The sequence below is a fragment of the Pristiophorus japonicus genome, chromosome 9 (assembly GCF_044704955.1).
Source record: "Pristiophorus japonicus isolate sPriJap1 chromosome 9, sPriJap1.hap1, whole genome shotgun sequence".
Classification (NCBI taxonomy): domain Eukaryota; kingdom Metazoa; phylum Chordata; class Chondrichthyes; family Pristiophoridae; genus Pristiophorus; species Pristiophorus japonicus.
Genome location: NC_091985.1, coordinates 207098355 through 207112534, shown reverse-complemented (window position 1 = coordinate 207112534; position 14180 = coordinate 207098355). Strand labels below are relative to the sequence as shown.

At 44.0% G+C, this 14180-nt stretch overlaps 1 protein-coding gene across 4 annotated transcripts in view; it reads right to left on the bottom strand.

Annotated features, from left to right (window-relative positions):
* Positions 1–14180, bottom strand: part of LOC139273508 (zinc finger protein ZFP2-like) — a 119599-nt gene that overhangs the window by 68104 nt on the left and 37315 nt on the right. For all 4 annotated transcript variants that reach the window (XR_011595150.1, XR_011595149.1, XR_011595148.1 and 1 more), the window contains exon 3: positions 154–241. The gene's annotated coding sequence lies outside the window, so the exon portion shown is untranslated. The remainder of the gene's footprint in view (positions 1–153; positions 242–14180) is intronic.

Sequence of the window (14180 nt, the reverse complement as noted above, 5' to 3'; positions counted from 1 at the left end):
TTTGGACTTATTGTACTGTTCCAAGTGACTGTAGGATTCATAATGTACCTTTGGGATTTGGATCACTGTGGGACTGACAGCTTCTGCTGCCTGTGACAATATGATTGAGGTCAGTTCTGTATCTCTGCACGCTGTGAGTGATAATGTACTTACTGTGTGTGAGAAGGAGCTGCCTGCACTGTTCCTTGTGTTCCAGGTGGAGGAAAGATCACATTTATCCTGGGGGTGAAGTATTTTGCTCCTAGAATAATATGAGAAAAATATTAGGTACAAGTCATGGACAGGTGCCCGTAGACGATAACAATAAAGTTATAATTAATGTGTATTTTTATAATAAAGTAAAGTATCTGGAGAAAGGAATGCGCGATACAAACAGTGACATTGTCTGACCTCACTGCAATACAGCGGCATTCAGATTCTCTCATCATCATCATCATAGGCGGTCCCTCGAACCAGGATGAATTGCTTCCACGTGAGTTCACAGATGTTTCAATGAAGGACCTGATATTCCAGTCCTGAACTCCAATTGAAAGGGTGGAAGATGCCTGTGCGTGGATTTTTTTAACGTGTGGTGACCGTTGCACATCAGCCACCACACAGGCTTGACAGAGCTAGGACTTTATCCAGTGGCAAGGATTGACCAGGACTGGAGACCTGCTCGGCTGCACGGACCTAGTGCGCACAGACCCAGTGTGGGCTGGCCTGTGCTGCCCCTGGGCCATCGGCTCTTCTGGGCCCTGTACCCTCATTCGCCACACCTCCGCCACGATCTCTCAGCGCTCCTCCACCACAAAACACTCGCCGCACCTCCGCCATGATCTCCCACCGCACATCCACACCAAACATTCGCCGAACCTCCGCCACGATCACCCACCGAATCTCAGCCATGATCCTTCAATGCCCCTCCGCCTCGATCACTCACCACACCTCCGCCACGACCATGAGCAGAGGAGCGGGACGGTCGTGGCGGAGGTGTGGTGAGTGATCAGATTCCCCACACCAGCTGTGTCAGACGGTTCTATAGTAAGTTATCAGCATCCAGACACAACCCAAACCCAGCACTGGTCCATGAATGGGAATACCCGATTGGCACAGTCCAGGTTTATATCTCCCACTTCCATGGAACTACCTGTACAATTCTGAATCGCTTCCTGGATTATAACCACAGGTATCTGGGCTGTACAACAATTGTTTTCAGTCTAATGAAACAGAGCTGAGAGTCTGTACAGTTAACAGAATGTCCCAGATGTATCTGAGGGAGCGACAATGTATCTCTCGATCACCAGCAACACGGTTCTAGAGAATTCAACGTACCGAAACAAAATAACCGATTATTGAAATGTCTCCCGTCACACTCCTCTCCTGGTGCCTGCAATAGCTGCACTTTGTGACACTCCTCAAATCCTCACTGTCAGGCTGTGTTTCCACTGTTCACTGTCCAAGAACAGACACTGTGAGATTGGAACTGAATCAGGAACATTCACTACTGATTTGGGGAAAGAAAGCAGCACTGATTTGAAAGAGCGAGGTGATTTACTTTCTCTGTTACCTTACACCGTACACACACAGCCCGAGAATGGCCTCTCCCTTCCCCCACTCACTCTGTTCCAAAACTAGTTCCTGCTGCACTCTGCCCCTCACAGACAGCCCCCGACTGAAGCTGAACTTACCCCGACTCAAAGCCCATCTGCGGACACAGTGCCAATGCGATGAGCTGCTGGAAGGAGGCTGCTGTTTGCTCCCTTACTCGGGCCCGTGTTCAACGATCATCAGCCGAGCACAGAGGAAACGGCAGCCGCTGACAGAGCTGGGGGAGCGGAGCTCGTCTGGGCCCTTCCCGTTGGTTTAAACACTGTGTGGGGAGGGGAGGAGCAGCATGTATTTAGCACATGCTCAGACCATCTTTTTGTCACAAATTAAATGTGCAAAAATGGGATTGTTTCATAAGTTGATTTTATCTCTAATTAAATAGGCCACATTGAGAGGATTTTAATTATAATCCGAATTACCAACAAAATGATTCAGTGAGCCGGACACTGGAGTGGGATTTCCTGAAGAGTTTTACTCTTTCCGTCAGTCTCTGGTGTGTGAGTGTGCCCCTGTCATTTCTGATAGGGGACTATGGGTTTTACTTGCTGCATATTATTGTTCTGATAACTGGGTGTGTATTTTATTCTGTACCTGTCAGTCTCTGCTATGGGAATGTGGGTTTTATTCTGTACCTGTCAGTCTCTGCTCTGTGAGTGTGGGTTTTATTCTGTACCTGTCAGTCTCTGCTATGTGAGTGTGGGTTTTATTCTGTACCTGTCAGTCTCTGCGATGCGAGTGCGGGTTTTACTGAACCTGTCAGTTTCCAGTATGCAAGTGTGGGTTTTTATCCTCAGTTTATGGTGGGAGAGTGTAGGTTTTATTCTGTACCTGTCAGTCTATGTTGTGAAAGTGTGCATTTTACTCTGTACCTGTCAGTTTCTAATTTGTGAGTGTAGGTTTTTTTCTGTACCTGTCAATCTCTGGAATGTGAGTTTGGGTTTATTCTATTTTAACCTGGCTATGAACCCTGCTCCCTCGCGGCATAGGTGTCCTCTGGAAATACAGTCAGCAGATCAGTACGAATCTATTGCCAATTAGTCAAAAGTTTCAGATAAATGCACAAAATGCACAAACTGCTTCAAAAACAGACACAGGCTGTCAAAAATAATGAAAAACAAGGCCCAGTAGATTTAGAGAGAGAGCTCGGGCTGGTGGGAATCCATCACTGGATCGTTCACACAAGCCGAGTGGATTAATTTGGTGATAGTACGAATTCACTGGTAGGTATTCGGTGAGTAAGGTAAATAATCACCAGATTGGAATTTAGCTTTTGTCTTGTAACATCACAGATAAGTGGATCACAAGCAGGGTGGGAGAATTTGGTGATAGTAGGAATTCATTGCAAATTATTGACCTGGTTAGGAAATTGACTGAGCTGTAGGAGACAGAGGGTAGGGACAAAGGTTGGTTCTCAAGTTGGCAGGATGTGGTGTCCCACAGGGATCTATTTTGGGGCTTCAACTATCCTCAGTATTTATTAATGACTTAGTTGATGGCATAGAAAGACATACATCTAAATTTGCCGCTGACACAAAAGATAGCTGGCATTGCAGGCAGTGTAGTTGAAAGCATCAAATTACAAAGGGATAGCGATAGATTAAGTTAATGGGCAAAACTGCGTCAAATCGATTTCAATGTAGACACTTTGGACATAAAAAAGATACAAGAGGGTACATTGTAAATGGTGGAAAGCTAAAAACAGTGGAGGTCCACAGAGACTTGGGAGTCGAGGAACATAGATCATTAAAATGTCATGAACAAGTACAGAAAATAATCAGAAAGGCTAATGGAACGCTGGTTTTTACATCTCGAGCACTAGAATACTAGGGGGTAGAAGTTATGCTGCAGCTATACAAAGCCCTGGTTAGCCAACACCTGGAGCACTGAGAGCAGTTCTGGGCACCATGCCTTAGGAAGGTTATATTGGCCTTGGAGCGAGTGCAGCGCAGATTTACCAGAATGATACTCACGCCAAGGTTTAAGGTATGAGGAAAAATTACACAAATTAGGACTGTATTCACTAGAATTTAGGTTAAGGGCTGATCTGATCGAAGTTTAAGATATTAAGCGGAACAGATGGGGTAGATAGAGAGAAACTATTTCCGCTGGTTGGGGATTCTCGGACTCGGGGCATAGTCTAAAAATTAGAGCCAGAACTTTTAGCAGTGAAATGAGGAAACACATTTATATATAATGGGTGGTAGAAGTTTGGAACTTGCTTCCTCAAACACCAATTGATGCTAGGTCAGTTGTTAATTTTAAATTGGAGATTGATAGCTGTTTGTTAACTAAAGGTATTAAAGGATCTGGTCAAAGGCGGGTATATGGAGTAAGGTCGCAGATCAGCCATCATCTCACTGAATGGGGGAACAGGCTCGAGGAGCTGAATGGCCTGTTCCTGTTCCAATGTTCGTTCCTCCACTTTATCTCCAGTGTCACCATCAAGCACTCCAAGGGCACATACAATACTGAGCACCCTCTACATTATCTTGGCATTACTACTGTCACTCTGTCCCCAGCCCTACTCCAAACCATTTCTGTTCCTGAATTTATAAACTAGGAAAACGTAGAAACGATAAATCCTCAGGACTGGATGAATTGCATCCGCGCAAAATAAATCATGCAAAGGAAGAGCCCATCGAGAGAATTGTGTTCAGTTCTGGACCTCATGAATTATGTATTAGCTTTGGCGGGGGTGCAGCACAGATTCAGCAGATTGATACCGGGGCTAAAAGGGTTAATTTATGAGGACAGGTGGCATAGACAAGTCTTTTACTTCCTTGAGGATAGAAAATGAAGGATGATATCATTGACATGTTTAAGATGATAGAGAGATACTATTTCATCTGGTGGGAGATCCAGAACAAGGGGAATAAACTTAAAAGTTAAAGCTAGGCCGTTCAGGGGTGAGGCCAGGAGGCACTTTTTCACACAAAGGTTAGTAGAAATCTGGAAATCTCTCCCCCAAAAAGCTGGAGCTCAACTGAAACGTTCAAGACTCAGACTGACTGATTTTTGTTAGGTTAGGTTCTGTGTGTCTGTGTATTGACACACAAAGACAAACACACACACACACACACACACAGACATGCTGAAACACACACATGGGTTAAGGGTGTAGGTGGACTGAAAGGGTTTAAGCAGACTTTTAAAGGCACTTGTTCGTCAGTCCATCAGCCGATTTTGGGCCTGGTTTGGTACAAATCTGACCTCTCACCAAGGACTGTGTTTGAACTCCCCACATTCATTTTACACAAGTCCTTCAGATTGGTAGGAGTGAAAGCTCAGCGTTTTGACCCTCCGTGACACCCAGCCCATTGCTGAAGATTGTTTCGAGTGCTGTACCATGTCTTTTCAGAATTCACTACAGAATTACATAGTATTTACTGCACAGAAACAGGCCATTCGGCGCAACATGTTCATGACTCTGTTTATACACACAAGCATTCTCTCACCTTAGTTCACCTCATCCTATCATATCCTTCTATTCCTTTCTCCCTCATGTACGTATCTAGCTTCCCCTTAAAGGCACTCTGCTATTCACCTTAACTCCATGTGCTAGCAAGCTCTACATTCTAACCACTCTCTGGGTAAAGAGGTTTCTCCTGAATTCCTTATTGGATTTATTAGTGACTATCTTATATTTATGTCCCTAGTTTTGGACTCCCCACAAGTGATAACATCTTCTCTACATCGACCCCAACAAACAGCTACATAATTATAAAGATCTCTATGAGCCTTCTCTTTTCTAGAGAAAGAGCCCCAGCATATTCAGCCATTCTGGATACTTATAACCTCTCACTTCTGGTGTCATCCTTGGAAATCTTTTTTGCAACAGCCACAGTGCCTGTATATCTTTTTCATAATATGGAGACCAAAACTGAACACAGTATTCCAAGTGTGGTCTAATCAAGGTTCTATATACGTTTCACAAAACTTCTCTGCTTTGCAATTATCTTACTCGAGAAATGAGACCCAGTGCTTTATTTACATTTCCATTGCTTTTAATGATTTGTGCATCTGTCCCCCTAGATCACTGGTGGGCAAAATATGGCCCATGGACCATATTCGGCCTGCCAAGACATTCTATCCGGCCCGCTGGATGGGACAGAAATCGAACGCGAGCCGGAGCTCGAGCTGCACATTCGTCTTTCCACTTTCACTTCTCATAGGCCAGAGACAGATCTGAACTGCAGCCAAGGAAAAAAACATAGTAATAAATTCAAATTAATAAATCGCCAAAGCGATTCTCTCTGGCCCGTTCCGTAATTCTAGACTCCAATGGCAGATGTCGGTACCCAGAATGCAGTGCGTACTAGAATATGCCCTATCCAATTTAGAGCGGAGTCATGGCTGCTCATCTCCACAAATCTTTTACCGAAGAGGGTGACTGGTGCTGCATCTTTCCTCTCCCGGTACAATGGCAGGGGAGTTCTCATCTCGCACCAATTGGGACGGCATTAGTAATCTTTGCAGAGGGACATAATGATGACTGAGGTGGGACATTGATGCTGACACAGACTCTGAAGAGGGTACAATTCTATTTCACAGCACTGATTTACAGAGACCAGAAGATACCACAACATTTTCAACATTTATCTTTGATTCATTTCTAAGCAGTATCAGATACATGTTGTGTATGTAAGATAGCATGACTACTACATGAATTTATGTTTATGCAATGTTCTAAAATTTTTGCGCACGGTCCCTTTAAATTTGCTGCACAGCCAGGCACGATGCAGCTGCACATGCGCAGTGTCTCTTCCAGTGGCAGGAGCTGGGGATCGGTCTGTGTGGGGCCCAGCGATTGGTGGAATATTGGTGGGCGGCACTCAACAGCTCACCAAAACTTTGTTAAGTGGTCCTCCAGCCCAAATAATTGCCCCCCCTGCCCAAGCTCTCTTTGCTCCTCAACAGCATTTAGACACTTTTTTTCCAAAAATGGGAGACTTGCATTTATATTGCACCTTTCACGACCACCAAACATTTCAAAACGCTTTAAAGCAAATGAAGTACTTTTGGAGTGTAGACACTGTTGGAATGTGGGAAATGCAACAGCCAATTTGCACACAACAAGCTCCCACAAACAGCAATGTGATAAGAACATAAGAAATAGGAGCAGGAGAGGACCATTTAATAAGATCATGGTTGATCTGATCATGGACTCAGTTCCACTTCCCTGCCCACTCCCCATCACCTTGTATTCCCTTATCACTCAAAAATCTGTCTATCTCCGCCTTAAATATATTCAAAGACCCAACCTCGACAGCTCACTGGGGCAGAGAATTCCATAGATTTATAACCCTCAGAGAAGAAATTTCTCACCTCAGTTTTAAATGGGCGGCCCTTTATTCTAAGACTATGTCCCCTAGTTTTAATTTCCTCAATGAGTGGAAATATCCTCTCTGCATCCACCTTGTCGAGCCCCCTCATTATCTTATATGTTTCAATAAGATCACCTCTCATTCTTCTGAACTCCAATGAGTATAGGCCCAACCTATCTTCATAAGTCAATCTCTCATCTCCAGAATCAACCTAGTGTACCTTCTCTGAACTTCCTCCAATGCAAGTATATCCTTACTTAAATACGGAGACCAAAACTGTACACAGTACTCCATGTGTGGCCTCACCAATACCCTGTACAGTTGGAGCAGGACTTCTCTGCTTTTATACTCTATCCCCCTTGTAATAAAGGCCAACATTTCATGAGACTTCCCGATTACTGGCTGTACATGCATGTTAACATTTTGTGTTTCATGCACAAGGACCCCCAGGTCCCTCTGTACTGTAACACTTTGCAATTTTTCTCCATTTAAATTGTAATTTCCTTTTCTATTTTTACTGCCAAAGTGGATAACCTCACATTTTCCCACATTATACTCCATCTGTCAGATTTTATGCCCATTCACTTAGCCTGTCTATATCCCTCTGCAGATTTTTTGTGTTCTCCTCACAATTTGCTTTCCCATCCATCTATGTATCATCAGCAAACTTGGCTACCTTACACTCGGTCCATTTATCCAAGTCATTAATATAGATTGTAAATAGTTGAGGACCTAGCACCAATTCCTGTGGCACCTCACTAGTCACTGTTTGCCAACCGGAAAATTATCCATTTATCCCGACCCTCTGTTTTCTGTTAATTAGCTAATCCTCTTTCCATGCTAATATATTACCCCCTATCCAGTGAACATTTATCTTGTGCAGTAATCTTTTATCTGGCACCTTATCGAATGCCTTCTGGAAATCCAAATAAACCACATCCACTGCTTCCCCCTTATCCAACCTGCTCATTACATCCTCAAAGAATTCCAGCAAATTTGTCAAACATGATTTTCCTTTCATAAAACCATGCTGACTCTGTTTGATTGAATTATGCTTTTCCAAATATCCCACTACTGCTTCCTTAATAATGGACTCGAGCATTTTCCCAACGACAGATGTTAGGCTAACTGGTCTATAGTTTCCTGCTTTTTGTCTGTCTTTTTTTTTAAATAGGGGCGTTACAGTTGCGGTTTTCCAATCTACTGGGACCACCCCAGAATCCAGGGAATGTTGGTAGATTACAAACAATGCATCCACTATCTCTGCAGTCACCTCTTTTAAGACCCCAGGATGTAAGACATCAGGTCCTGGGGACTTGTCCACCTTTAGTCCCATTATTTTATTGAGCACTACTTCATTAGTGATAGTGATTGTATTAAGTTCCTCCCTCCCTATAGCCCTTTGATTATCCACTATTGGGATGTTTTTCGTGTCTTCTACCGTGAAGACCGATACAAAATATTTGTTCAATGTCTCTGCGATTTCCCTGTTCTCCATTATTAATTCCTCAGTCTCATCCTCTAGGGATAACGACCAGACAATCTGTTTTTGTAATGTTGAAGGATAAGTATTAGCCAGGAGACTGGGAATAACTCCTCTGCTCTTCCTCGAAATAGTGTTAGAAACATAGAAACATAGAAAATAGGTGCAGGAGTAGGCCATTCGGCCATTCTAGCCTGCACCGCCATTCAATGAGTTCATGGCTGAACATGCAACTTCAGTACCCCATTCCTGCTTTCTCACCATACCCCTTGATTCCCCTAGTAGTAAGGACTTCATCTAACTCCTTTTTGAATATATTTAGTGAATTGGCCTCAACAACTTTCTGTGGTAGAGAATTCCACAGGTTCACCAATCTCTGGGTGAAGAAATTCCTCCTCATCTCGGTCCTAAATGGCTTCCCCCTTATCCTTAGACTGTGTCCCCTGGTTCTGGACTTCCCCAACATTGGGAACATTCTTCCTGCATCTAACCTGTCTAACCCCGTCAGAATTTTAAACGTTTCTATGAGGTCCCCTCTCATTCTTCTGAACTCCAGTGAATACAAGCCCAGTTGATCCAGTCTTTCTTGATAGGTCAGTCCCGCCATCCCGGGAATCAGTCTGGTGAACCTTCGCTGCACTCCCTCAATAGCAAGAATGTCCTTCCTCAGGTTAGGAGACCAAAACTGTACACAATACTCCAGGTGTGGCCTCACCAAGACCCTGTACAATTGTAGCAACACCTCCCTGCCCTTGTACTCAAATCCCCTCGCTATGAAGGCCAACATGCCATTTGCTTTCTTAACCGCCTGCTGTACCTGCATGCCAACCTTCAATGACTGATGTACCATGACACCCAGGTCTCTTTGCACCTGCCCTTTTCCTAATCTGTCACCATTCAGATAATAGTCTGTCTCTCTGTTTTTACCACCAAAGTGGATAACCTCATATTTATCCACATTATACTTCATCTGCCATGCATTTGCCCACTCACCTAACCTATCCAAGTCGCTCTGCAGCCTCATAGAATCCTCCTTGCAGCTCACACTGCCACCCAACTTAGTGTCATCCGCAAATTTGGAGATACTACATTTAATCCCCTCGTCTAAATCATTAATGTACAGTGTAAACAGCTGGGGCCCCAGCACAGAACCTTGCGGTACCCCACTAGTCACTGCCTGCCATTCTGAAAAGTCCCCATTTACTCCTACTCTTTGCTTCCTGTCTGACAACCAGTTCTCAATCTATGTCAGCACACTACCCCCAATCCCATGTGCTTTAACTTTGCACATTAATCTCTTGTGTGGGACCTTGTCGAAAGCCTTCTGAAAGTCCAAATATACCACATCAACTGGTTCTCCCTTGTCCACTTTACTGGAAACATCCTCAAAAAATTCCAGAAGATTTGTCAAGCATGATTTCCCTTTCACAAATCCATGCTGACTTGGACCTATCATATTACCTCTTTCCAAATGCACTGCGATGACATCCTTAATAATTGATTCCATCATTTTACCCACTACCGATGTCAGGCTGACCGGTCTGTAATTCCCTGTTTTCTCTCTCCCTCCTTTTTTAAAAAGTGGGGTTACATTGGCTACCCTCCACTCCATGGGACCTTTTACATACACCTGAGGGAGCAGATTGGGCTGCGGTTTATCACTTCTGAAAGACGGCACTCCCTCAGCACTGCACCGGATTGTCAGCCGAGGTTTTGTGCTCAAATCCCTGGTGTGGGAATTGAACCCACAATTTTACAACTCAGGTGAGAGTGCTACTCACTGAGCCACAGCTGACACTGAGTACGTGGCCTCCTTATTCCACCTACCAAAATGCACCACGTCACAGCTATTTATATTGGAAATATAATCATAGAAGTTTACAGCACGGAAGCACATTTTGGCCCATCGTTTCCATGCCAGCCAACAAGAGGCTATCCAGCCTAATCCCACTTTTCAGCTCTAGGTCCATAACCCTGCAGGTTATGACACTTCAAGTGCACATCCAAGTACTTTTTTTTTAATGTGGTGAGGGTTTCTGGCTCTTCCACCCTTTCAGGCAGAGTTCCAGACTCCCACAACACTCTGCGTGAAGAAATTTCCCCTCAAATCCCCTCCAAACCTTCTACCAATTACTTTAAATTTATGCCCCCGGGTTGTTGACCACTCTGCTAATGGAACTAGACCCTTTCTATCCACTATATCTAGGCCCCTCATAATTTTATACACCTCAATGAGGTCTCCTCTCAGTCTCTGTTCCAATGAAAACAAATCCAGCCTATCCAATCTGTCCTCATAGCTAAGATTCTCCACTCCCAGCAACATCCTCGTAAATCTCCATTGTACCCTCTCCAGTGCAATCACGTCCTTCCTGTAATACTGTGACCAGAACTGCACGCAGTGCTCCAGCTGTGGCCTAACCAGGTTTTTTTTAAAAAACAGTTCAAGTATAAACCCCTGCTCTTGTATTCTGTGCTTTGGCGAATAAAGGCAAGCATTCCGTATGCATTCTTAACCACCTTAGCTACCTGTACTGAGACATGCATTCCAAGGTCTCTTTGTTCCTCTACACTTCTCAGTGTCCTACCATTGAATGTGTATTCCCTTTCCTTGTCAGCCCTCCCCACATGCATTTCCTCACACCTCTCTGGATTAAATTTCATTTGCCAGTGTTTTGACCAGTTGATTGATATCTTCCTGCAGCCCGCAGCTTTCTTCATTATCAAACACACAGCCGATTTTAGTATCATCTGCAAACTTCCTAATCATACCCCCGATATTCAAGTCTAGATCATTAATGAATATCACAAAAAGCAAGGGACCTGGTACTGAGCCCTGCGGAACCCCACTGGTAACATCCTTCCAGTCACAAAAACATCCATCAACCATTACCCTTTGCGTCCTGCCTCTGAGCCAATTTTGGATCCAACTTACCACTTTGCCCTGGATCCCATGGGTTTTTACTTTTGTGACCAGTCTGCCATGTGGGACCTTATCAAAAGCTTTGCTAAAAGATATATACACAACATCATATGCTTGGCCCTTAGCAACCCTCCTATTACCTCCTCGAAAAATTCAATCAAGTTAGTTAGACACGACCTTCCCTTAACAAATCCGTGCTGACTGTCCTTGATTAATCTGTGTCTTTCTAAGTGAAGATTTATCCTGTCCTTCAGGATTTTTTCCAATAATTTTCCTACCACTGAGGTTGGGCTGACTGGTTTGTAATTACTCGGTCTATCCCTTTCTCACTTCTTAAACAAAAGTACCACATTAGTAGTCCTCCAGCACCATATCTAAAGCCAGAGAGGATTGGAAAATGGTGGTTGAGCAGTTATAATGAGGGATGTTCAAGAGGCCAGAATTTGAGGAGCAAGACATCTTGTGGGGTTGTGAGGCAGAAAAAGATTACAGAGATAGGGAGGAGCAAGACCACGGAATGATTTGTAAACAAGGATGAGAATTTTGAAATCGAGGCTTTGTTTAACTGGGAGCCAATGTGGGTCAGAAAGCACAGGAGTGACGGGTGATCTTGACTTGATGTGGGTTAGTACATGGGCTGCTGAGATTTGGATGACTTCAAGTTTACGTAGTGAGGAATGTGGAAGGCCGGCCAGGAGTGAATTGGAGTAGTCAAGTCTAGAGGTAACAAAGGCATGGATGAGGGTTTCAGCAGCACAAGAGCTGAGGCAGGGGCGGAGGTGGGTAATGTTACGGAGGTGGAAAAAGGCGGTTTCAGTTATGCCACGGATATGTGGCTGGAAACTCATTTCAGGGTCAAATATGACACCTAGGTTGTGAGCAATCTTGTTCTCCCTCAGATTGATGCTAGGGAGAGGGATGGAGTCTGTGGTTAGGGACCGCAATTTATGGCGGGGACCAAAGATATTGGCTTCGGTCTTCCCAATATTTAATTGGAGAAAATTTCTGCTCATCCAGTACTGGATGTTGGACAAGCAATCTGACAATTTAGATACCAAGCATGGGTCGAGACAAGTGGGGGAGAGGTGGAGCTGGGTGTCGTCAGTGTACATGTAGAAACTGACTCCGGGTTTTTAGATTATATCGCCAAGGGGCAGCATATAGATGAGAAATAAGAGGGAAACAAGGACACCAGAGGTAACAATGCAGGAGTGGGAAGAGAAGCCATTGCACGATATTTTCTGGCTACGATTAGATAGGTAAGAATGGAACCAGGCGAGTGCAGTCCCACCGAGCTGGACACTGGTGGAGAGGTGTTGGAGGAGGATGGAGTAGTCAACTGTGTCAGAGGTGCAGCAGAGGTTAGAACCTAAAGCAAGTTTTCCACTAGATTAACAGTGACTCCAATCCATTTATGTTGCGTTATAAGAACACAAGAAATAGGAGCAGGCCATTCGACCCCTCGAGCCTGATCCGCCATTCAATATCATAGCTGATCTTCTACCTCAACTCCACTTTCCTCATATTCCTTCATCCCTTAATATTCAAAAAAGTGTATCAACTTCTGTCTTGAATATGCTCAAAGATTGAGCATCCATAGCCCTTTGGGGCAGAGACTTCCAAAGATTCACCACCCTATTTATTTTCATCTCAGTCCTAAATGGCCGACCACTTATTCTGAGACTGTGACTCCTGGTTCTAGACTCCCAGCCAGAGAAAATATCCTTCCTGCATCAACCCTGTCAAGCCCTGTAAGGATTGTGCATGTTTCAATTAGATCACCTTTCATTCTTCTAAACTACAGAGAATATAGACCTCGTCTACTCAATCTCTCCTCATAGGACAGTCCTACTACCCCAGGAATCAGTCTGGTGAACCTTCGTTTCTCAATGGCAAGTATGTCCTTTCTTAGGCAAGGAGACCAAAACTGTACACATACTCCAAATGTGGTCTCACCAGGGCAGTATGTAATTGCAGTCAGACATCTTTACTCTTATATTCAAATCCTCTTATAATAAAGGTCAACAAATCATTTTCTTTAATTGCTTCCTGTACCTGCAGGTTAATTTTCAGTGATTCATATACATGGACACCCAGGACTCTCTGAACAACAGCATTTTCCAATTTGTCAGCATTTACAAACTACTCTGCTTTTCTATTTTTCCTACCAAAGTGGATAACTTCACATTATATTCCATTTTCCATCTTCTTACCCACTCACTTAGCCCTTTGAAGTTTCTTTGCATTTTGCATCATCCTCACAACTTACATTCCCACCTAGCTTTGTATCATCAGCAAATGTGGATATCATCCAAATCATTGATATAGATTGTGAATAGCTGGGGCCCAAGCCCTGATGCTTATGGTACCACTCCACGAGTTACAGCCTGCCAACCCAAAAATTACCCGTTTATTCCTACTCTGTTTTCTGTCCGTTAACCAATCCTTAATCCATGCTCGTGTCCACAGTAAATGACACAAGGTCAGCCCGCTGGATGGAACCTCGGGCACCCTGAGCTTGATCACCGGTGTCTCCAGTCCCGATTACCCCCTTACATCAGTCTCCCCTCACTTTTATACCCTGCAGTGATCCACCTCTGGCACTGGACTCCTCTTTGTCTTCTCTGCTGGGTTTGGGCAGGAAGCTGGGAAAAGACAGCTGGAACTTCTCTAATCTGTGATTTACAAGGACACTTTCCCTGGTTCCCAGCAGTTACTTTTCTTCAGTAATTTTCCCATTATCCTTAAACTCCCCTGCCTGCTGTTGGTTGTTATTTCTTATAGTTTCATAATTATAGGTATAAACATCACACATTACAATCTAACCTATTCTATTACTCATTCTGGTTTAAGCTTATATTGT